Source organism: Prionailurus bengalensis, chromosome E2 (genome assembly GCF_016509475.1).
Source record: "Prionailurus bengalensis isolate Pbe53 chromosome E2, Fcat_Pben_1.1_paternal_pri, whole genome shotgun sequence".
NCBI classification, from domain to species: domain Eukaryota; kingdom Metazoa; phylum Chordata; class Mammalia; order Carnivora; family Felidae; genus Prionailurus; species Prionailurus bengalensis.
Genome location: NC_057352.1, coordinates 5623146 through 5645720, shown reverse-complemented (window position 1 = coordinate 5645720; position 22575 = coordinate 5623146). Strand labels below are relative to the sequence as shown.

General features: G+C 39.7%; 1 pseudogene; it reads right to left on the bottom strand.

Annotated features, from left to right (window-relative positions):
- Positions 1-20108: 20108 nt before the first annotated feature.
- On the bottom strand, positions 20109-20795 carry LOC122495241 (annotated as a pseudogene).
- Positions 20796-22575: the final 1780 nt, after the last annotated feature.

The following is a 22575-nucleotide window of genomic DNA, read 5'->3' as shown; positions in this document are numbered from 1 at the left end:
TGGTAGACACTGGCACAGAGGGTAAGCCTCAAGGAATGCAGCAGCATGGGAAGGGCATGACAGGAATGTCCTTCCATGACCACTAGAAAAAATACACCTAGGCTTTCAGAATCATTCCCTTCAAGCAGAGCTTCCCAGACCACATTTTAAGACTGAGTTTTCTCCTTTGACCTTTGACCCTCACTTGTGTCATCTGCTTCATTCATTCCCACTTACTTGGGTGTGTGGTTACTCTCTCCTGTCCTTTTTTGCACAAGGTCTCTTCCCTTTTCCAAAGATCATACCCGGATCAACTCTAGAGACAGCAAGATCTATAGATAGGAAAAAAGATACGTGACCCTTGCTGGAGAACCTATAATTTCAAATCCAGCACTGTGTTCTATAGAGAAGAAAGCACATTTCAGAAGCTAATAGAAAACTAATTCTCCCAATGCTGTTTCCTGATGGCCTCTTTAGAACACTTAGGAAGCCTTTTCAATATTCAGTTCCCTAACTCCACTTCCAAGTAGTACTGAATCAAGAATAATAAATATTGGGGCACCTGGGTATCTCAGTTGGTTAAGCGTCTGATTTCAGCTCAGGTCATGATCTCACTGTTCCTGAGTTCAAACCCCACATCAGGCTCTGCACTGACTGCGTGGAGCCTGCATGGCCTTCTCTCCCTCCCAGTCTCTCTCTCTCCACATCCACCCCCACATACACACACACTCTCTCTCTAAAAATAAATAAATAAACTTAAAAAAATAAGATTTAACCAAAGAATAAGGAATGTATATCAGATTTTAAGATGGTGACAACAATATCCTATGCCATTTAGTTTCTAGAATTATCACTAATTCACAGTGAGGGTAACAGAGAACTTCAGAAAAGGGGAAAGTTTAAGATACAACATCATGAATATTTCATTCCTTACACCAACAAATGCCTAATTATTTGCTTGAAATGGCATCATTTGTCATTTGTGCGAAGTTGCATTACAGAATTTTAAGACCTATGAACATATAGTAGTTATAAGATATTTGTTATTTTTTTCCGGCAAAAGCTAATAATGAAGAAAACATCTGCTATGCAAATAAAAATTGAATGCAAAATAAACTATGCAAATAACTATGCAAATAAATTTACTATGCAAAATAAAATTGAAACTTAATAGATTGAGGACCAATATAAAACCTTTATTTGCAAAGACCAGGATCTCTAGTAAACAAAAGAGAGAGATTTCATTTTCTGGGGGAATCTGTCAGAGAGACCCCGATCCATGTGAACAATGTTAACATCAGCTGTAATGAGACAAATTGATATCAGGGTCTTCATGTGTGTACACAGACTCATCGTTGATGTGATAGAGTTTGCAAAGGAAGAAAAAAACAACAGCAACAAAATAATACTAGGATACGAATCATGAAAATGTGGAAAATTTTTGCAAATTTCAAGTCACAGATTCCTCCCATGTCCTCTAGTCTTTAATGCTTTGTAAGTAGTAAATCTTTGAAACAATCTAGACAGCAAAGCTCTTTTTCAGAACATTGACTTATTTGGGCCCCAAAGCTAGTTGATTTGCTTTTCATGTTTTTTTTTTTTTAAAGTTTATTTTGAGCAAGAGTGAATGGGGGCAGGGGAGAAAGGGAGAGAAATGCCAGACAGGCTCTTCTGACAGTGAGCAGCCTGACACAGGGCTCACTCAAACCATGAGATATTGACCTGAGCTGACATCAAGATTGCATTGCTTAACCGACAGAGCCCCCTGAGCCCCCTGGTTTTTCATGTTCTTAATCAGTTTACATAGACTCGTGTCACACCCAGACAGGACATAAATATATAGTCTCATATACTGGAGTCCTCAAACCTGATGTATCTCTTATGAGAAACTTGGGTAGCAACACATCCCCATACTGATCTGTCATCAAAGGTTTATTTTAAATAATCTGCAGGTCATGAATTCATGGCAGGAATTCCTCATGCTGTATAGAAAGCCTGGTTGTAGAGAATGGAGAGAAGGCCCTGGGATGTAACAAGGAATGTCCTAAAGAGCTGAATTTGACTATCATGAAAGGGATAAATACTAGTCCAAAACAAATTTATTAGGCAGGTCCATGAGATGTAGAGAAGTAAATGTTTGCAGCGCTAAATACATGGCATTTCAGTAAGTAATGACGATACAGTCCCTGAGCTAAGCCCAGACAAAATTTATTTGAGAAGCAGCCATTTCTTCCTCCCCTTTCTGCTCTCGAGAGCTTTCTGGGGTGATGTTATGTGGAGAAATCACATCTGTATGCCTTTAAAGGCCTTAGCACACAGCCTCTTCACGGGGTTTCATCACCTCAGAGGCAGAAGAATCTTGAAATGTAGAAAACACCGCCCTCTCCTTGACTTTGTCACAGGAAAGATTCAGAAAAACTGAGCTCCAGCATCGACACTTACCTGTGAGTTTCTCCTTCCTGGTTTCAGATATCCTCTTCTGTCACAGACAGCCCCACATCCTGCCACAGCTCAGGGAATGTGGGCTGCAATGACCTGCCCCTTCCAAGTGATGCTGAACAGACTATCATCACCTCTTCTACTGAACGGCAGACACAGCCCTCCCAAGTATGTTTGCGAATTCTCGTGCTTCACCCTGGCCTCACCTGAGAATCACCTGGAACCCATAGTTAAAGTAGCACCGATGCTCTCACCCTGACCAATAGAGAGACCAGCAGAGGGCACAGCTGATGCTGGTTCTTAAAACTCTCCATGGGATGTTTATTGTAAACCCATGCTGATAAGTATTTCTGTACTTTCAAGTTTTAATGTGAATACAAATCATGTGGTGTTCCAGGTCCCATAGAAGAAATGGTGATTCTGCAGGTTTGGAATGGGGTCCATGAATTGACATCTTTCACCAGTTCCGTGTTAGTGCTGATGCTGCTCCCTGAGACCCATGTTTAGTGGCACTACCTGAGAGAATACAGGCACAGCACACCTGAGCCCACAGCCACCATCTTACTCAACACAAACAACTCCTACTGAGTTCTCAGGCAAGAGTTTATCACTTACTTTCCACTGTTGTGAGTTTACTGTTTTTCCCAGCAAAGACCACTATCACCATCCTGCAGAACAACATGCTTTCATAGCACTTCAAAGTTTAGTGAAAGAAGCCTCTTGAATGCACTAATGTCTGAGCCAGTCTCTATTTGGAAAACAACACGTATAAATCAATTACTGCCATGTGGATTAAACACTAATTTCCTGTTTACAAGGAAGTTGTGATGCACCATGTAGGGAACTTCACATACATGATGTGATTTAATCCCGATAATATCCTGCAAGTGGCCACTAGTTGTCCTACAATAACCATGAAGATGTAGATACTTGGCCTGAGCCATTTGTCACCTTCTGTTTCCCTGTTGATTGAAAAAGAACATTTGCATGCCATAAGAGTGAAATATGGATGAATTGAAAAATGCAGAAAAGAAGGTTAGATTTGAAGTTCAAAGAGTTTTCATTATTGTGTGTGCATTTTTTAACAGGATAGAAAAATGTTTGTGTTTATAAGTAAATGCCAGTTTTCCTGTACTTGGTTCACTCTGATCAGCAATATATGATCAGTTTAATTCCTCCATTTTTTGAGTTTCTACTTTTTTTTTTCCTCAAGTTTAATCATTTGAGAAGATAGGAAGTATTGTCTCCTTGTAGTTTCCCTGCTTTCCAGGAGGAGTGTATGGAACATGTGGTATATTATTTATGATATAAAAATAAATATCCTATAACATTAACAACTCAGGCAACAACAGATGTTGGTAAGGATGTGGAGAAAGAGGATCTCTTTTGTATTGTTGGTGGGAATGAAAGCTGGTGCAGGCACTCTGGAAAACAGTATGGTGGTTCCTGGCAAAATTAAAAATAGAACTACCCTACGACCCAGCAATTGCACTAATAGGCATTTATCCACGGGATACAGGTGTGCTGCTTCGAAGGACCTCATGCATCCCCATGTTTATAGCAACACTATCAACAATAGTCAAAGTATGGAAAGAGCCCAAATGTCCATTGATGGATGAATGGATAAAGAAGATGTGGCATATGTATATAGTGGAGTATTACTCGGCAATCAAAAAGAATGAAATCTTGCCATTTGCAACTACGTGGATGGAACTGGAGGGTACTATGCTAAGTGAAATTAGTCAGTCAGAGAAAGACAAAAATCATATGACTTCACTCATATGAGGACTTTAAGAGACAAAACAGACGAACATAAGGGAAGGGAAACAAAAATAATATAAAAACAGGGAGGGGGACAAAACATAAGAGACTCATAAATGTGGAGAAAAAACTGAGGGTTGCTGGAGGGGTTCTGGGAGGGGGGATAGGCTAAATGGGTAAGAGGCATTAAGGAATCTACTCCTGAAATTGTTGTTGCACTATATGCTAACTAATTTGGATGTAAATTTTAAAAAATTAAAAATAAAGTAAAAAAAATAATATCATAGAATATATAATGTATCAAGAATAATATATACCATATGTAATATATAATACATCTATATATATATCTAAATATAGATATCTATATCTATCTAGCTAGTTATCATCTGTTTGTATATACACACAATATTCAGCCTTAAAAAAAGAAGGAGATCCTTTCATATGGGACAATGCAGGTGAGCCTTGAGGATGTTATACTAAGTGGAATAAACCACACAAAAATTGCAGACACTGTATTATTTCAATGGTATCTGGAATATAATAACACTGAACTCCTAAAGCAGAGTAGAATTGTGACTGCCAGGAGCTGAGTGAGGGCACAGTGGGAGATGTTGGCCAAATGGTACAAAATTTCAGGTATGCATGAAATTCTGGAGATCTAAATTGCACCATGGTGACTACTGAGGATTATATGTCTATTATACTTGAAGTTTGCTTAGAAACTATAACTTCAATGTTCTCAACAAAAATTTAAAAATCAAAAATCCTAACTGTATGATGTGGGGGGCATGTTAATTAGCTAGATTGTTACAATCATATAAAAAATATACATATATTTGTATATTTTTTTACTTGAGCAACTACTGAATCTGCATGAATGAAAATAAGATTCTGGGTAAAAGCTTATAAAAAACAGGATTTAGTAGGAAAAGCAGAAATGAAGGCACTAAAATATGTAGTTCTACACTCCCATTTATCTGCTTCTGGATTTTTGGAATTGTGAGCACCAGCCCTGGAGAGATGAAAGGACAACCACCCAGAATCTGATCCCTCTGTCTTGGGAAGGGAGGGGGACCCAGAGCCAGGTAGACCTGGGCACAGTCTCAGAAGTGGGTGGATCTGGTTTAGGGGAGGGAGGAAGCTAGCTGCAGGCTCTGATCTCCCACTGGGCTACTTCCAGCTCTGGCAGTCTTAAACCTGTCCAGATAAATTTAACTCCCAGAGTTCTAATATTTTAATCTATTTAGTCTCTTTCCCTTCTATTTCATAAAATAAAATAAAAAGCAACTTACCATAAATACTTAGAGTTTTCTGGGACAATTATATTAGAAAACTTGTATTCTTTTTTTTTAGCTTATTTATTTTTTTGTAATCTCTACCCCCAACGTGGGGCTCAAACTCACAATTCCAAGACCAAGAGTTGAGTGGTCTTCTGACTGAGCCAGCCAGGCACCCCAAAGAGACCTGTATTTTATTTTATTTTTTTTTATATATAATTTATTGTCAAATTAGTTTCCATATAAGACCCAGTGCTCATCCCAACAGGTGCCCTCCTCAATGCCCATCACCCACTTTCCCCTCTCCCCCAGCACCCATCAACCCTCAGTTTGTTCTCAGTACTTAAGACTCTCTTATGGTTTGCCTTCTTCCCTCTCTGTAACTTTTTTTCCCCCTTTCCCTCCCCCCTGGTCTTCTGTTAAGTTTCTCAAGATCCACATACGAGTGAAAACATATGGTACCAGTCTTTCTCTACCTGACTTATTTCACTTAGCATACTACTCTCCAGTTCCATCCACATTGCTACGAATGGCCATATTTCATTCTTTCTCATTGCCAAGTAGTATTCCATTGTATATATAAACCACATCTTCTTTCTCTTAAAATTTTTTTCAACGTTTTTTAATTTATTTTTGGGACAGAGAGAGACAGAGCATGAACGGGGGAGGGGCAGAGAGAGAGGGAGACACAGAATCGGAAACAGGCTCCAGGCTCCGAGCCATCAGCCCAGAGCCTGAGGCGGGACTCGAACTCACGGACCGCGAGATCGTGACGTGGCTGAAGTCGGACACTTAACCGACTGCACCACCAAGGCGCCCCCACATCTTCTTTATCAATTCATCAGTTGAGGGACATTTAGGCTCTTTCCATAATTTGGCTATTGTTGAGAGTGCTGCTATAAACATTGGGGGACCAGTGCCTCTATGCATCAGCACTCCTGTATCCCTTGGGTAAATTCCTAGCAGTGCTATTGCTGGGTCATAGGGTAGATGTATTTTTAATTTTTTGAGGAATCTCCACACTGTTTTCCAGAGCGGCTGCCCCAGTTTGCATTCCCACCAACAGTGCAAGAGGGTTCCCATTTCTCCACATCCTCGCCAGCATCTATAGTCTCCTGATTTGTTCATTTTAGCAACTCTGACCGTCATGAGGTGTTATCTGAGTGTGGTTTTGATTTGTATTTCCCTGATGAGGAGTGACGTTGAGCATCTTTTCATGTGCCTGTTGGCCATCTGGATGTCTTCTTTAGACAAGTGACTGTTCATGTCTTCTGCCCATTTCTTTTTAATTTGTTTTCATCTTTATTTATTTTTGAGAGAGAGAGACAGAGTGTGAGCAGGGGAGGAGCAGAGAGAGAGGGAGACACAGAATCCGAAGCAGGCTCCAGGCCCTGAGCTGTCAGCACAGAGCACCAACTCACAAACTGTGAGATCATGACCTGAGCCGAAGTTGGACGCTCAACCGACTAAGCCACCCAGGCGCCCCTTTTCTGCCCATTTCTTCGCTGGAAAACTTGTATTCTTAACAAGAATGAAAATAAATGTTACTACTACTGTTAATAAAACCTTTTTGGTCCACAGATGACCCATCAGAAGTGACACCAGAACTCACACCACAACACAGAATGGGAACTGGCCCAATTTCAGCAAAGACCCCTGTGTTCCCACCTCTTCCTCTTATTGACTCCACAATTCTAAATTAAACAATGTACCCTTTTGTTCTAGTCTAAAAATTTCTCCATGGTAGGGATCATGATTCCTCATCTGTTTTTCTAATGAGTAGATGCCTTGGAAATCTACTTGGAAATCATTTCTATCTGTTTGCATCTCTACACTTACTCAGTGTTCATTAAAGAGTAGGATTAACTTGGAATGAGTCCCACCTGGTTACCACGAAGGAGATTTCTTCTGTAGAGGGAGGAGAGGAAACTGGATGACTAACTCTTCTTTCTCTGAGATGTAAGCAGATTCAGATTCTGGTGCCAGTCTAACCCCAGCCTACATAGGACATCCCCAAATATTCCAAAGGGTCCTTGTTGCTGTAGGGATTGTCCCTATAAGACTGACCTGATGCTTCCATTGGGATCCAGGTACCAGAAACCTTAGGCTGAGTCTGGGCCATCAGGTAGACCATAGACCTGTCCTGGTGAAGCAGTATCCTTGATGAAGGTCGATATTTCCTGTCCTGTAAAGGACTCTCTGGAGTAAAAAGCCTTCACTTCAGTTAACACAGGTTTCAAGTAGCTATAGTTGTGGTCATAATTCTAGATATTTTGTGGGTCTTATTCTTGCAATGTTAAAGGATCTTCTCTCCTCTTGGGGTCGCATTAAAGCAGGACCTATTGTGACAGGTTTTATTTTCTATGCTTGATGCTACTTAGAGATTCTTCATTGACCATCAGGAGTGTCAGTGTCTTGAAGTCAAACATGTTAAGTACCATTGTGAAACTGTCTTTAAAAACCCATGCCCAGGTAAATGTTAGGCAAATAAAATATCTCATATTGAAAGAAACACATTTGGGGGCACCTGGTGGCTTAGGCAGTTAAGTGTCTCTTGGTTTTGGCTCCAGTCATGCTCTCATGGTTCCTGAGTTTAAGCCATGCCTTGGGCTCCATGCTACCTGCATGGAGCCTGCTTGGGGTTGTCTCTCACCTCTCTCTCTGCTCCTCCCTTCTCTCTCTCTCTCTCTCTCTCTCTCTCTCTCTCTCAAAGTAAATAAAGTTAAAAAAAGAGATAGAGGGGCGCCTGGGTGGCACAGTCGGTTAAGCGTCCGACTTCAGCCAGGTCACAATCTCGCGGTCCGTGAGTTCGAGCCCCGGGTCAGGCTCTAGGCTGATGGCTCAGAGCCTGGAGCCTGTTTCCGATTCTGTGTCTCCCTCTCTCTCTGCCCCTCCCCCGTTCATGCTCTGTCTCTCTCTGTCCCAAAAATAAATAAACGTTGAAAAAAAAATTAAAAAAAAAAGAGATACACATTGACAGTTATTTTGAGTAACTCTGCATTCTTTCAGGAGAAAGCATTTCATTCCTTTTTTTAAATTTTATTTCTTATTTTTTAAAATTTACATCCAAATTAGTTAGCATATAGTGCAACAATAATTTCAGGAGTAGATTCCTTAATGCCCCTTACCCATTTAGCCCATCCCATCTCCAAGAACCCCTCCAGCAACCCTCAGTTTGTTCTCCACATTTATGAGTCTCTTCTGTTTTGTCTTCGTCCCTGTTTTTATATTATTTTTGTTTCCCTTCCCTTGTGTTCCTCTGTTTTGCCTCTTAAAGTCCTCATATGAGTTAAGTCATATGATTTTTGTCTTTCTCTGACTAATTTCACTTGGCATAATACCCTCCAGTTCCATCCACATAGTTGCAAATGACAAGATTTCATTCTTTTTGATTGCTGAGTAATACTTCATTGCGTGTGTGTGTGTGTGTGTGTGTGTGTATACACCACACCTTCTTTATCCATTCATCCATCGAAGGACATTTGGGCTCTTTCCGTACTTGGGCTCTTGTTGACAGTGCTGCTATAAACATGGGGGAGCATGAGTCCCTTTGAAACAGCACACCTGTATCCCGTGGATAAATGCCTCATAGTGCAGTTGCTGGGTCATAGGGTAGTTCTATTTTTAGTTTTTTTGAGAAACCTCCATACTGTTTTCCAGAGTGGCTGCACCAGCTTGCATTCCCACCAACAATGCAAAAGAGATCCTCTTTCTCCACATCCTCGCTAACATCTGTTGTTGCCTGAGTTAATGTTAGCCATTCTGACAGGTGTTAGGTGTTATCTCATTGTGGTTTTGATTTGTATTTCCCTGATGATGAGTAATGTTTAGCATTTTTTCATGTGTCAGTTGGCCATCTGGATGTCTTCCTTGGAGAAGTGTCCATTCATGTCTTTTGCCCATTTCTTCACTGGATTATTTGTTTTTTGGGTGTTGAGTTTGATAAGTGCTTTATAGATTTTGGATACTAACCCTTTATATGATATGTCATTTGCAAATATCTTCTCTCATTCAGTTGCCTTTTAGTTTTGTTGATTGTTTCCTTTGTTGTGCAGAAGCTTTTTATTTTGATGAGGTCCCAATAATTCATTATTTCATTCCTGATTGGACTCTGACCATATATCAGAAGACCACGGAAACAACAAAAAATTATGGATGATTATATAATAATTATAAAAGAATTCATTGTATGGTTTTAATTTATTATTCATTAATGGAAAGATTCTCTTTATTATTCACGATTTACCTACAAAGTAAGTGCCTTATAATTCTACATAACACTCTGAGTCATGAATATATAAATGACTGACATGAAGAAAACAGACTACATTTTTCTCATGAGATGAGGAAGTTTTGTAATTCCTCCAGGACACAAAGAAGAACCTGGATACACAGTGGTCTTCACTCAAGAGAATAAACTGTCTGGCAGTTGGAAAACATGCACTGATAAAGGCCTAGTTGCTCAGTTTCCTCCACAAAGTATAATGAAAAAGTGGGGGGGAGGAATACAATAATGGAAGGTAGAGTAAGAAGATTTACAAAAGTGGGGGTGCCTGGGTGGCTCAGTAAGTCAAGCAGCTTCCTCTTGATTTCAGCTCAGATCATGATCTCAAGGTTTGTGGGACTGATATCTGTGTAGGGCTCTAGGCTGACAGCATGGAGCCTGCTTGGGATTCTCAATCTCCCTCTCTTTCTGTCCTTCTCCTGCCTGCTTTCTCTCTCTCTCTCTCTCTCTCTCTCTCTCTCTCTCTCTCTCTCTCTCTCAAAATACATACATACACACATACATTAAAAACTAATAAATAAATAAAAACTTACAAAAATGCTCCTCAAGAAAAAGCATGCTTGGTGTAGGAGATATGTCACAGGAGGTTTCGGTGTGACTCTTCCTATGAAGGTGCTGTCCCCTCGGCTTGTGCATGCACAGAATGAAAACCATTAGTCCTAAACAGAAAACATCTGGGGTACATCTGAATGCTGCAGAGAGTAAGGCTATGTGTTTGCACAAGGTATAGCATAACAGGGTCCAATACTAGGTGTTCTGATGTATTTCTTTTTGTTCTTATCACACACATACAGAGCAACTGTGATTATTTACCAGGTCAAGTAGGATCCAGCAAAGGTTACTGGAGGGGCCAATGCAATGTGGAACTTTTCCTTAAATTCTTTGCCCACCTGGAGTTCCTGGGATTTATGGTGATGGCCTGGAAGACACTTGAGGACCAGAGTTACCAATGGACTCACCTCTGGACACTGTGTAAAACTAGAATATAAGTCTGCATCTAAAACCATGGAGATAATGTTTCAAACCAAAAGGCTGCCCAGGTGTTTGGAATTCCATTAGAAGGAATGACCAACACTTGGCTACATTTAGATGACTCAGAAAAACCTCTCAAACTGGCCCTGGTTCCACTGCAGTAAAGGAAAATGATGACATAATAATAGAAATCTTGCAGGTTTTCAGGGAAATCTGGATCAGGAAGTTCATTCCCAGTGTCAGATTCTCAGCTGCCATTTTCCAGAGTTCAATATTTACATTCACACACAGAGAAATCAGCATGGAATCATGAGCTGTGGGTTACCTTTTCCATGAAAAACGAAATATACAATATTTACTAACATCTAAATTGATTATATAGTGTTTACAATGTATAGTCCAGTATTACTAATGCTTTTTTTTCTAATGATTTGAATGTTCAGGACTTTATGTGTTTGGAATAATATTATTCCTTTTTTACTGATGCAAGATAATAGAATATCTGGTTTTAGCACAAATCTCCTAAAACTCTTGTAAATTCCTAAATGATAAGAGCACTAGAGGAATTCATGTTCTAATATTTGTCTTTGCCCCATCTTTGACACAGGTCTCCTAAAACTCTTGTAATTCCAAAGGGATCACAGCACTAGGAGCATCTCTTGTTCTAATGAAGTGACTCTGGGTGGGCTTCTGGATGGGAGCATGTCACCAGAAATACCAAGCCATGATTAGAAGCTTGGAACATTCAGCTTCATCTCCCCACCACCCTTAATCTAGAAAAGAAAGAAGCGCTCGAAATGGAGTTAATGACCGGTCATAGGTCATGCTTACATGAAGAAGGCTCCATAAAATCCCAATAGTATGGAGTTTAGAGATCTTCCAGGCTGGTGAACACATACACAAAGGGAGGGTGACATACCCTAACTGCATGGGGACTGAAGTTCCTGAGCTTATGACCCTCCCAGACCTCACATTATGTATCATTTCAACTCTCTGTTCATCTGTACCCATTAGCATATCCTTTAATAAACTGGTAAACATAAGTGTTTCCCTGAGTTTTATAAGCCATTATCATATTAATTGAACCCAAGTAGAAGATTATTGGAATCTCCAATCTATATCTGGTCATTCACAAGTATCGGTAATAGCCTGACCTTGTGAATAGTGTCTGAAAGTGTGTGTGTTGTTGTAGGGGGTGGAGGGTGAGTCTTGTAGGAACGAGTCCCTATCTGTGAGACCTGACAACATGTCTGGGTAAATAGTGTTGAAATTGAGTTAAATTGCAAGATATCAAGGTGGTGCTGGAGACCTGCTGTTTGCTGTGGAGAAAGAAGCCACCCCGTATTTGTGACCAGCAGTGTCACGAGTGAAGTGCTCTGTGTGTGTATTAAGGACACAGAAGAGAGAAGTAGAGTAGGGAAGAACTAGGCTTTTCCTTTCATAGAAAACAAACAGTAGATATTTTCTTTACAGCTAATTGAAATAGTAAATTAAAAAATAAAATTTAAAAAACTATAAAAAATAAAATAGTTTAGGTAAAAACAGATTTTGTGCAATCTCAATACTGGTAGAGTCAACTTTTGAACATGGGTACCCACAGCAACAGGAAGAATTCAAATGCTCTTCTAGAAAAACACTTGTTCTACAAGCAATGCTTCCTCGAGAAGACTTCACATAGAATAGCCTTCATGGTCTGAGACTTCACAGTGTCACATTTCAGCCCTGGACATACACATATCCTCCGAGTGGGTATTTAATAGACAACTGAGGACAAGGCACACAGGTCAGCTTTCCAGGGTTAAAACACAGGAGAAACCCAGCCTACATATGAGCCCACTTCCACATCTGGGGAACAAAGACCAGAGTCCACCTAAAACAATGCATGATCTTCTTTGTATATGACTGCATTCTTCATGGACTAATATCTTTATTGAAGATGAAAACATAAATATGCCCCCAGACTTTCATTTGCCAAGCAAGTTCCCAAAATAGTTCCCACTGGCATCACCTGACAACATGTAAGAAAAGAAAATTAGGGATTACAGCCCAGAACTATTGAAATGGTAACATGGGAAGAGCCTGGAAATTTGATATTGTATAAGTCCTCTAGGTAAATGTTTAGCTGACTGAGCCACCCAGGTGCCCCAGTCCTCTAGGTAAATGTGATGCAAGATAAGTTTAACAGCCTCTGCACTCACTAAATCACAGGTCATCCCTGAATTATACACAGAAAAGTCACTCTTAGAATCCTTCTATGTTTGTGGTGATGTTAGCAATCTGATACACACACTCTAACAGACACACACAGCACAAGCACATTTTATTAATTCATAAATAAATATGACTCTAACGTAGTCTGTTCTGACTTCCTCTTCTTCCATGTCTCACTTCCCTCAATGTCCTCCTCGGGCATCCTGGAATCACCCACAAATACACATGTCTTCACATTTTTTCATCAAAGTAATCCAAGTTAAACTAAATTGGAACTAAATTGGAACTTATTCAAATACTTTATCAAATAAGATATGAAATACATGCAGAAAACATAAATAGATATTATGTTTGATAACAGAGTTGAATATAGCATTCTCCCTATGTCTGTATTTGACATAGGGAATCTGTATTTGATGATCTTCACTATAAAACAACAAATGAGTGCATGCTTAAGTGGCCTTTCATACTTACCTGTAAAGTATTAGCACTCCATTTGCATTCATGATAAAATTCTTGTGAATCTGGGTAGACATACTCTAAATTTCAGGGATTTTCATAACATCTGATTCCAATGCAAGGCATGATGCACTTTGTGTCAGATGATTCAAAAGAGTTCCGGGGGTGCCTGAGTGGCACTCAGTGGCTTAACTGACTAAGCATTGGACTTCGGCTCAGGTCATGACCTGGCAGTTGTGAGTTTGAGCCCTGCATTGGGCTCTGTGCTGATAGCTCAAAGTCTAGAGTCTGCTTTGGAATCTGTGTCTCTCTCTGTGCCCCTCACCCACTCATGCTCTGTCTTTCTTTCGTTCAAAAATTAAAGAAAAGAAAAAGAAAAAAAGAAAAGCAGTTCCAGAAACACGGGCCATTCCCCACAATCTCATAGTCCACCTGTCTTACAGGTATGTGTAACTTAAAGTGGCCTTATGAGAGCATTCTGCTGAATGAGATGAAGAGAGAAGTGCCTTGAAGGGGATGGCCTTCCTTCAGCGAAAAGGAGTGTTTGGAAAACATATTCCATAAGTCCTATCAGATTTACACTCCTTCCTTGCCACGTGGAACATGGTTTGATAGCTGATAGTGGGGCAAGCATCTGTGGTCATGAGAGAGCAAGAGAACACATGCCTGCAAGTGGACAATACCAGAGGGAAGAATTAGAACAGCTAGAGCGCACCATAGGGTGTCTGAGCCATGTTATCAGACCTGAGCATCTACCTACTCCCTGTGTACATAACACAAAATACACAGCTTTTCCCCTATGTACACATTGACCTTCTCATGGTATAGCTGAACAAAATAACAGCTATCCCATATTGCATCGTTATACTTCAATGTGCCCATGTTAAATGTGAGCACAACTGCTACCCAACTTCATGGTATAAGTTTCTACCACAGACAGAAGCCCTCAGAAGATGGGTGAAATGCATCATGTGCTGTGAATGAACAGAGGGGCATCTAGCCTAAAAACTAGGTGGACTGTATGAGGCAGAAGTGCTCATTGACTGTGTCTGGTGAATTGCTCCCCAATTAATCAGTACCTTGCACAATCTTCAGAGTAGAACACTCATCGTGGGGCTCATGCAGGACTGAGTTTCCTGCCAGCTGTGGATCAGCTTCCTTGGAATGTCATCCATCTACAGTGGATCAGACCAACATGCAGTTATAAACCTATGATTCTAGAGCTTTGTGGAAGGACAGCGCACGCCTCCTGATCCTGCCGGTGTCCAGAAGGACTTCTCATTTCCAGTATCTACTCTGCCATGTGACATTGGGAAGCTATGCCCACAACATTTGTATCTTCCAGCAACCCCTCTCCTTCCACTGCCACTGATTTTGGCCTGAAAAGTACAGGAATCTCTGTCATCCAACATCACGTGTCCTCAGCACTACACAGGGACATATGAAATCACGAAGATAGGATCTGACTTCTCTGAAACCCACCTCATTTGCCAAATCTCCATCTCTGTCACATTTGTTGATCAAAAGTAGCTTCCTAAGGCCTTGCAGTGACTAAAAGAGACTCCCTACCATTTGTGTCCCACATTTCGAGTTCTCCATATTTGCTTTCAGTAGACCTATGTTACACTCAAAGGATACCATCATTATGTTTCATCTGCCTTCATAACTGTCTCAGTGCCAAGTGCCTGAGTTAAACCTGTGGCCCATTGACACCACTGTCCTCTTATCTCAATGAAGTGGTGATGATGTTGTATCTAAATTTTAAATATAGCCTCCAGTGATCTTTTTAAAGATAATTTCTCATTGCTCAGAAAAATTCCAAACTACTCGTGAGATGTTTCTCAATTTGCCTCTCTTTTATTAATCCTTTGCCTGTTTCAGTTCTTAAATGCACCATATGCACCAGTTCTTAAATGAAATCATATGGTATTTGTCTTTTTCTGACCTATTTTGTTTAGTATAATACTCTCTACCTCCATCTATTCATTGCAAATGGCACAATTTCATTCCTTTTTATGGCTGAGTAATAGTCCATTGTGTATATATACCATATCTTCCTTATTCATTTCAGTCAGTGAACACTTGTGCTGGACTGTTGGAAGCAGAAATGCTGACTGCCACTAACAGTTGAACGGTTCCTCCAACAAATCAGTGCCTCAGACAGAACCAGAGCACAGGATTATACTCATCATGGGGCTGGCTGAAGGGAGGATGGTCCCTCACAGCAGTGAATTAGCTTCCCTGAGAGGTCATCCATGTAGACTGGATCTGAACTGAAATGGGGTTATATACCTGGGGTATTAGTGGTTTGGTGCAACAACAGCACATGCCTTGCTGACCCTGCCTATTATAGTGTTCAGAAGGCTTCTTCATCTCAATTATCTACTCTTCCATGTGACATTTTAAACCTATGCCCAAAGTGTTTGCATCATCCAATACGCCTTCCTCCATCCACTGCTCCTGATCTAGGCCTGGGCATTTACAGTAATCGTTGTCATCCAACAGCATCTATTATTCAGTAACACAAGAATTCAGTTAAATCATGAAGATAAAATAGGAATCCCTTAATCATCAGAAACTCACCACATTTGCCAATCCCTTATCTCCATTACATTTATTCATCCTAGGACACCACCAAGAGCTACTTATGACTTTGGGTGACAAAAGGGAACCACCTCCATTTCCTCCCCCACATTTGAAAGAGAGTTCTTCACATCTTCTTTTAATAGCTCTTATCTTTCTCTCTAAGGATGGTGCCATCATCATTTTACTTATATTTGCATTCCACATCCTAGTGCTAAATGTCTGAATTAATAGTGTGTCCCACTGGCCAAACATCTCTATGATCTCATTTAGGATTTCAGTGACATCACTCTAGTCACAACAAAGGCAGAGAATAATGCTTTTGATGCCTATGTAGATGAAAACAAAAACGAGGAAAAATAGAATCGGATATCTAGAGATAACTAGGAATTAAAGCAAGTAGTTGTTATTTTTCTAAATCCAGAGAGTCAGTTGTGTAACTCAGGACAGGTGTCTTCTCTCCACATGCAGAATTCATTATGCTACTTCTTTACTTTGCATATTTTCTTATCTCTTCCCTGGGACTATAATATCACTCCTATTGCAATATGTTTATCCTACTTACGGGATATCTATTACACACCCAGCACTGTCATATATGCATGTTTACTTCATGTAAATATCAAAACAGCACTTCCACATATGACATGGGGCATATACCTTTATTTGGGTTCATGGTGGAGTGTTTTAGTGTCTTTAGGCTAAGTCCAAATTGGGCCATTCGCTAAGGCAGGTTTAGGCAAGCTCTGTGGGAGTCTTCTCTAGAAGACATACAAGAGTAAAGCCATGGGGGATAGGAGAGATGATTCCTCACAAGGGTGGATTGGAGATGTCCTATCAGAAGTTACATTAACTTGTGACTCTTCAGGGTGTTGTTTAGGGATCATAGTAGTGAGACGGGTTGATCCAGTTCAAGGCCCCTACAAAACTACTGGCTACACAAAGTAGAAGCCAGGTAGCATTATCATGGAGTACTTGAGGTAAACGTTCAACAATACCCCTAGAAAATCTGTAATATATACATCTAATATCTCAGCAATACCAACGAGGTAAAAATAAAACAATAGATAAAGTAGGGTAAAAATAATCACACATTATTTGAAGCTTAAGGCCACTGAGAAAATGGATTACAGGATATATTATTGGATTCCATTACCAAAGAGTTGATAGGTACCATCAGTTACCTACAATCTTTAATAAAATGAGGTATGTTGGGGCGCCTGGGTGGCGCAGTCGGTTAAGCGTCCGACTTCAGCCAGGTCACGATCTCGCGGTCCGGGAGTTCGAGCCCCGCGTCAGGCTATGGGCTGATGGCTCAGAGCCTGGAGCCTGTTTCTGATTCTGTGTCTCCCTCTCTCTCTGCCCCTCCCCCGTTCATGCTCTGTCTCTCTCTGTCCCAAAAATAAAATAAAAACGTTGAAAAAAAAATTTTTTTAAAAAAATAAAATAAAAAAATAAAATGAGGTATGTTTACACTGGTGGTGGGATAACACTTCATGCATTACACATTGAAGTTCACACATTAAAAAAACATTGCTTTTGGGGTGCCTGGGTGGCTCAGTCAGCTGGGTGGCTGACTTGGGCTCAGGTCATGATCTCATGGCTCATGAGTTCAAGCCCTGTGTCAGGCTCTGTGCTGACAGCTCAGAGCCTGGAGCCTGCTTTGGATTCTGTGTCTCCCTCTCTCTCTCTGCCCCTCCCCTGATCGCACTGTATGTGTGTGTGTCTCTCTTTGCTCCTCCCCTGCTCACGCTCTGTCTCTCAAAAATAAATAAACATTAAAAAAATTTTAAAAACATTGCTTTATTAGTTAAAGTACATTAAATTCACACATAGACTAAGTTATACATTTCAAATCCACTCTGTAATCCTTGTTAAAGATACAGAATACAAGCATTCAAGAAGCTGTTTCTGGGGCTGATATCAAGCTGGGAGTAGTGATTTCCTTGACAGGCCTGAGGTAATTCTTGAGGAATGTGGATGTATGATTGTATACCATTTTATGGAAGAATTAGCTATCCTCTTTCAGATATCTGTGATAATTTCATTTCAACCACATTCACTAACTATTGCTACAATGAAGATATATCAGTATTTTTTTTTAATTTTTTTTAACGTTTATTTATTTTTGAGATAGAGAGAGACAGAGCATGAACGGGGGAGGGGCAGAGAGAGAGGGAGACACAGAATCGGAAGCAGGCTCCAGGCTCTGAGCCATTAGCCCAGAGCCCGACGCGGGGCTCGAACTCACGGGCCGTGAGATCGTGACCTGAGCTGAAGTCGGAGGCTTAACCGACTGAGCCACCCAGGCGCCCCAAGATATATCAGTATTTTATTGGACTGCCACCTATTTTTCCTTAAAGACCAATTACTAAAACATTTTATTTATAATATTCAGAAACCTTTTTAGTTTTAATTAATAGAGAAGAATGATGATCTGAAAGCCTATTTCATGGTACTTTAATCAATATTATAATCACAAAATAGCATCTGCATTTAGATTCTCTTTGTAGATCGTGTATCATATTTTCCTTCCTTTTCCATAGACAATTAGATATGCATGAGTCCCACGTAATGAAAAAGGTCATTTAATTTCTTTGATGCAGCAACAATCAGCCCCATGATTTCATAAATCCACTAGAAATAAATGAATTTTGTGGATTATAGAAATACATTAATATTTGTTAGTCACATCTCAAATAGGGTCAATGTAAAAAAGCATATATTCAAATTAGTAAACCTATGAAAATCCATCCCCTCTATCTTTTGAAGGATACCAGCAAAAACATTGTCTAAGTGTTTAACTTTGTATTATCCTTAATAATACGTATTTGGATGTAATGTCTGAATAGACTGACATACTGCTTTCTACTGTGAATTCTGTGTCATTTATTGACACTTGATGCTCAGTTAAATACTTTTCCAAATATTTGCATCTTTCAAGATACTTTCTTTTATGCACTCTTTGGTGTATGCTGAAGTGTATGCTTAATAGGGAGGACTTTGCTAATTCATTATGTTTGTGGGGTTAAAATCTAGCGTGCATTTTGAGATATTGATTAAGAATTGAATTCCAGGGGCGCCTGGGTGGCGCAGTCGGTTAAGCGTCCGACTTCAGCCAGGTCACGATCTCGCGGTCTGTGAGTTCGAGCCCCGCGTCGGGCTCTGGGCTGATGGCTCAGAGCCTGGAGCCTGTTTCCGATTCTGTGTCTCCCTCTCTCTCTGCCCCTCACCCGTTCATGCTCTATCTCTCTCTGTCCCAAAAATAAATAAACGTTGAAAAAAAAATTAAAAAAAAAAAAAGAATTGAATTCCAGGTACAAGCACAACAACTCTCTCTCTATTTTATGGTTTCTATCCTGTAAGACAGCTATGATGTTGAGCAAATTCTGAGTTCTGCTACAGGCTTGCTACATTCTTTTTTTTTTTTTTTTTTTTTTTAAATTTTTTTTTTTCAACGTTTATTTATTTTGGGGACAGAGAGAGACAGAGCATGAATGGGCAAGGGGCAGAGAGAGAGGGAGACACAGATTCGGAAACAGGCTCCAGGCTCTGAGCCATCAGCCCAGAGCCCGACGCGGGGCTTGAACTCACAGACCGCGAGATCATGACCTGGCTGAAGTCGGACGCTTAACCGACTGCGCCACCCAGGCGCCGCGCTACATTCTTTATCTTTGTAATATTTCTCCTCAGTATAAACTCTGTGATGCTGAGTAGGGTTGAGCAGTCCTGAAAGTTTTACCACATTCTTTGCTTTTGTAAGTTTTTTTCTCCAGCATGAATTTTGTGATGAAGAGTGAAGCTTGACCTCTGATTAAAGGGCTTGCCAAATTTTTTATATTTGAAAAATCCTCTCATATACCTACTCTGGTCAGAACTCAGAGTTTAGCATTGCTTAAAGGCCTTGCTACATTTTTTAGAATTCTATGGTTATTCTCCAGTATAAATCTTCCAATGTGAAGTAAGGGATGAATGGTTCTTAAAAGTTTTCTCACTTTCTTTAACTTTGTAAGGTTTGCTCCAGTGCAGAATCTGTGATAATGAATAAAGGATGAACAGTGATTACAGATCTTGTCACATTCTTTACATTGGTAAACCTTCTCTCGAGTGTGAATTCTGTTAGGTTGAATAAGGTGTGATTACTTCTTAAAGTCCTTGCAACAGTCCTTATATTTGTAAGGTTTCTCTCTAGTATGAATTCTGTGATGTTGAGTAAGAATTGAGTGCCAGGTAAAGGCCTTGCCACATTCATTACATTGGTAAGGTTTCTCTCCACCATGAATCCTGTGATGTTGAGTAAGATATGACTGCTGGTTAAAGGCCTTGACACATTCTTCACATTTGCAAGGTTTCTCTCTAGTATGAATTCTGTGATGTTTCGTTAGGGTTGAATGCTGGATGAATGCCTTGCCACATTCTTCACATTGGTAAGGTTTCTCTCCAGTATGAATTCTATGATGTTGAGTAAGGATTGAGTGGCTCTTAAAGACCTTGCCACATTATTCACATTTGTAATGTTTGTCTTTAGTATGAATTCTATGATGTTGAGTAAGTCTTGAGCGGTTGTTAAAGACCTTGCCACGGTCTTTACATTAGTAGAGCTTCTCCCCAGTATGGATTCCCTTATGTCCATTTAGTGATGAGCCATACTGAAAGGTTTTACCACATTCTTTACATTTGTAAGGTTTCTCTCCAGTATGCATTTGTTGGTGTTGAATTAGTGTTGAGTGCCACTTAAAGGATTTTCCACATTCCTTACAAATGTAACCTTTCTGCCCAGTATGGTTTGTCTTATTTATATTTAGTCTTGATGACTGACTAAACATGTTCCCAGGTTCATTGCACGTGTATGGGCTTTTTTCCTACACGAATCCTCTGATAATCACCAACATTAAGTGATCACCAACATCATTAAGTGTACATTCTCAAGGCACTATGTTTGTATCTATCCCCTGCCACTTTTTGGAAAGAAGCTTCTATGCACATCTTTGGCAGAAAGCCCTGAGTACCAGTTGAAGACAGCTGAAAGATAACAAATAAGAGAATAGTAAAATCATTCCACTTAATCCTCTCAGATGAATATAATGAAAATTTCTAATATGCAATATTCATCTCAGAGAACTTCAGCAAGATGGCTGAGAAGGAATCATCAGGACTTCATTCCTCCATGGACACATAGAGTTGTACGCAATACTCACAGATAGTTCTGTAGTATTGTCATGCTATAGCACACATCATGTTCTTATTCCTCCAATAATCAGGGAAAGTACCATATGAGCCCAAATTACCAGAAGAAGGAAATTTAAAAATAAAACAGAAATGAACAAAATAGGACATAGTAAACAGGAAAATATCGACAGTAGGAAGAGTTGGTTTTCAGAAAAGCCCAACAAATTGGACAGACCTATAACCAAATCAAGTAAGAATGAAGGAGAGAAGACCAACTAAAATCAGACGTGGACAAATGAAACAGTATAATAGACAGCATAGAAATAAGAATCATTTTAAGAGGTGACAATGGATAATTATGTGCCAAGAAACAGATACTGAAAAGGGGGTATAAATTTCAAAAATGATAAAACCTGCCTGGACCCCATCAAGAAGAAATATTTTTAGCTATCTCAACGGAGCTACAACTACTACGTACATTGAAAATTAATTTAAAAAATGCCCAACAATTAAAATTCGCGTGCCAATGGATTCACTGGATAATTCATACAAACACTTAATGAAAGCGTTCTTCAAATCTCCTCAAACATTTCCAAGCAGTGAAGAGAAGAGAGTTTGTGAATACACTCTCTGTGACACCAGCATTAACAGGTTATCAAAGCAAAGGAAGACATTACAAGTAAAGAAGAGTACAAACTACTATCTGTGGGGAATATTCATGGAAAGCCCACAATAAAGCAAAGCAAACTGAATCAAAAGCACTTTCACTATGTTACCACATAATCAAGTGGGAATTCTTCCTGGAATTCAAGGGTGTTTCAACATATGGAAAACTATCAATTTAAGACTGCACCTTAACAGAATGAAGATCAAACATGACATCCTATTAATTCATGCCAAACAAGAATGCAAGCATATTGGCTACCATTTCAGGATTAAAAACACTCAATAGTAGGAATAGAAGGAAACTACCACTACCTAGTAAAGTCCATATATGTACAAAGACCTGAAATCTAACATATTCAATAGTAAGACTGAAATCTTGTCCTATCAGAAACAAGGTTATGAAGTGCCTTCATCACTTTTGTTCAACATAATACTGGGTATTCTAGTCAGAACAGTTATGCAATAAAAGTACATTAAAGGAACCAGTAGAAAAAGTATCCTTATTCACAGATGACATGGTCTATAAAAAATCCTAAAGAATCCTTATTTTTATATTGTTTTCTTAATCGTCACTTGTATTTTTAATTTTTGCCAATTTTTCCTACCCACCTTTCCATTTTCAATATATTTTAATGTTATAAATGCTTGAGTTAAGAAAAATAGTTCAAATAAACAACATTACACCACAAGGAAGCAGATTAAAAAAAAAACGTAGCTGGGGCGCCTGGGTGGCTCAGTCGGTTGAGCGGCCGACTTCGTCTCAGGTCACGA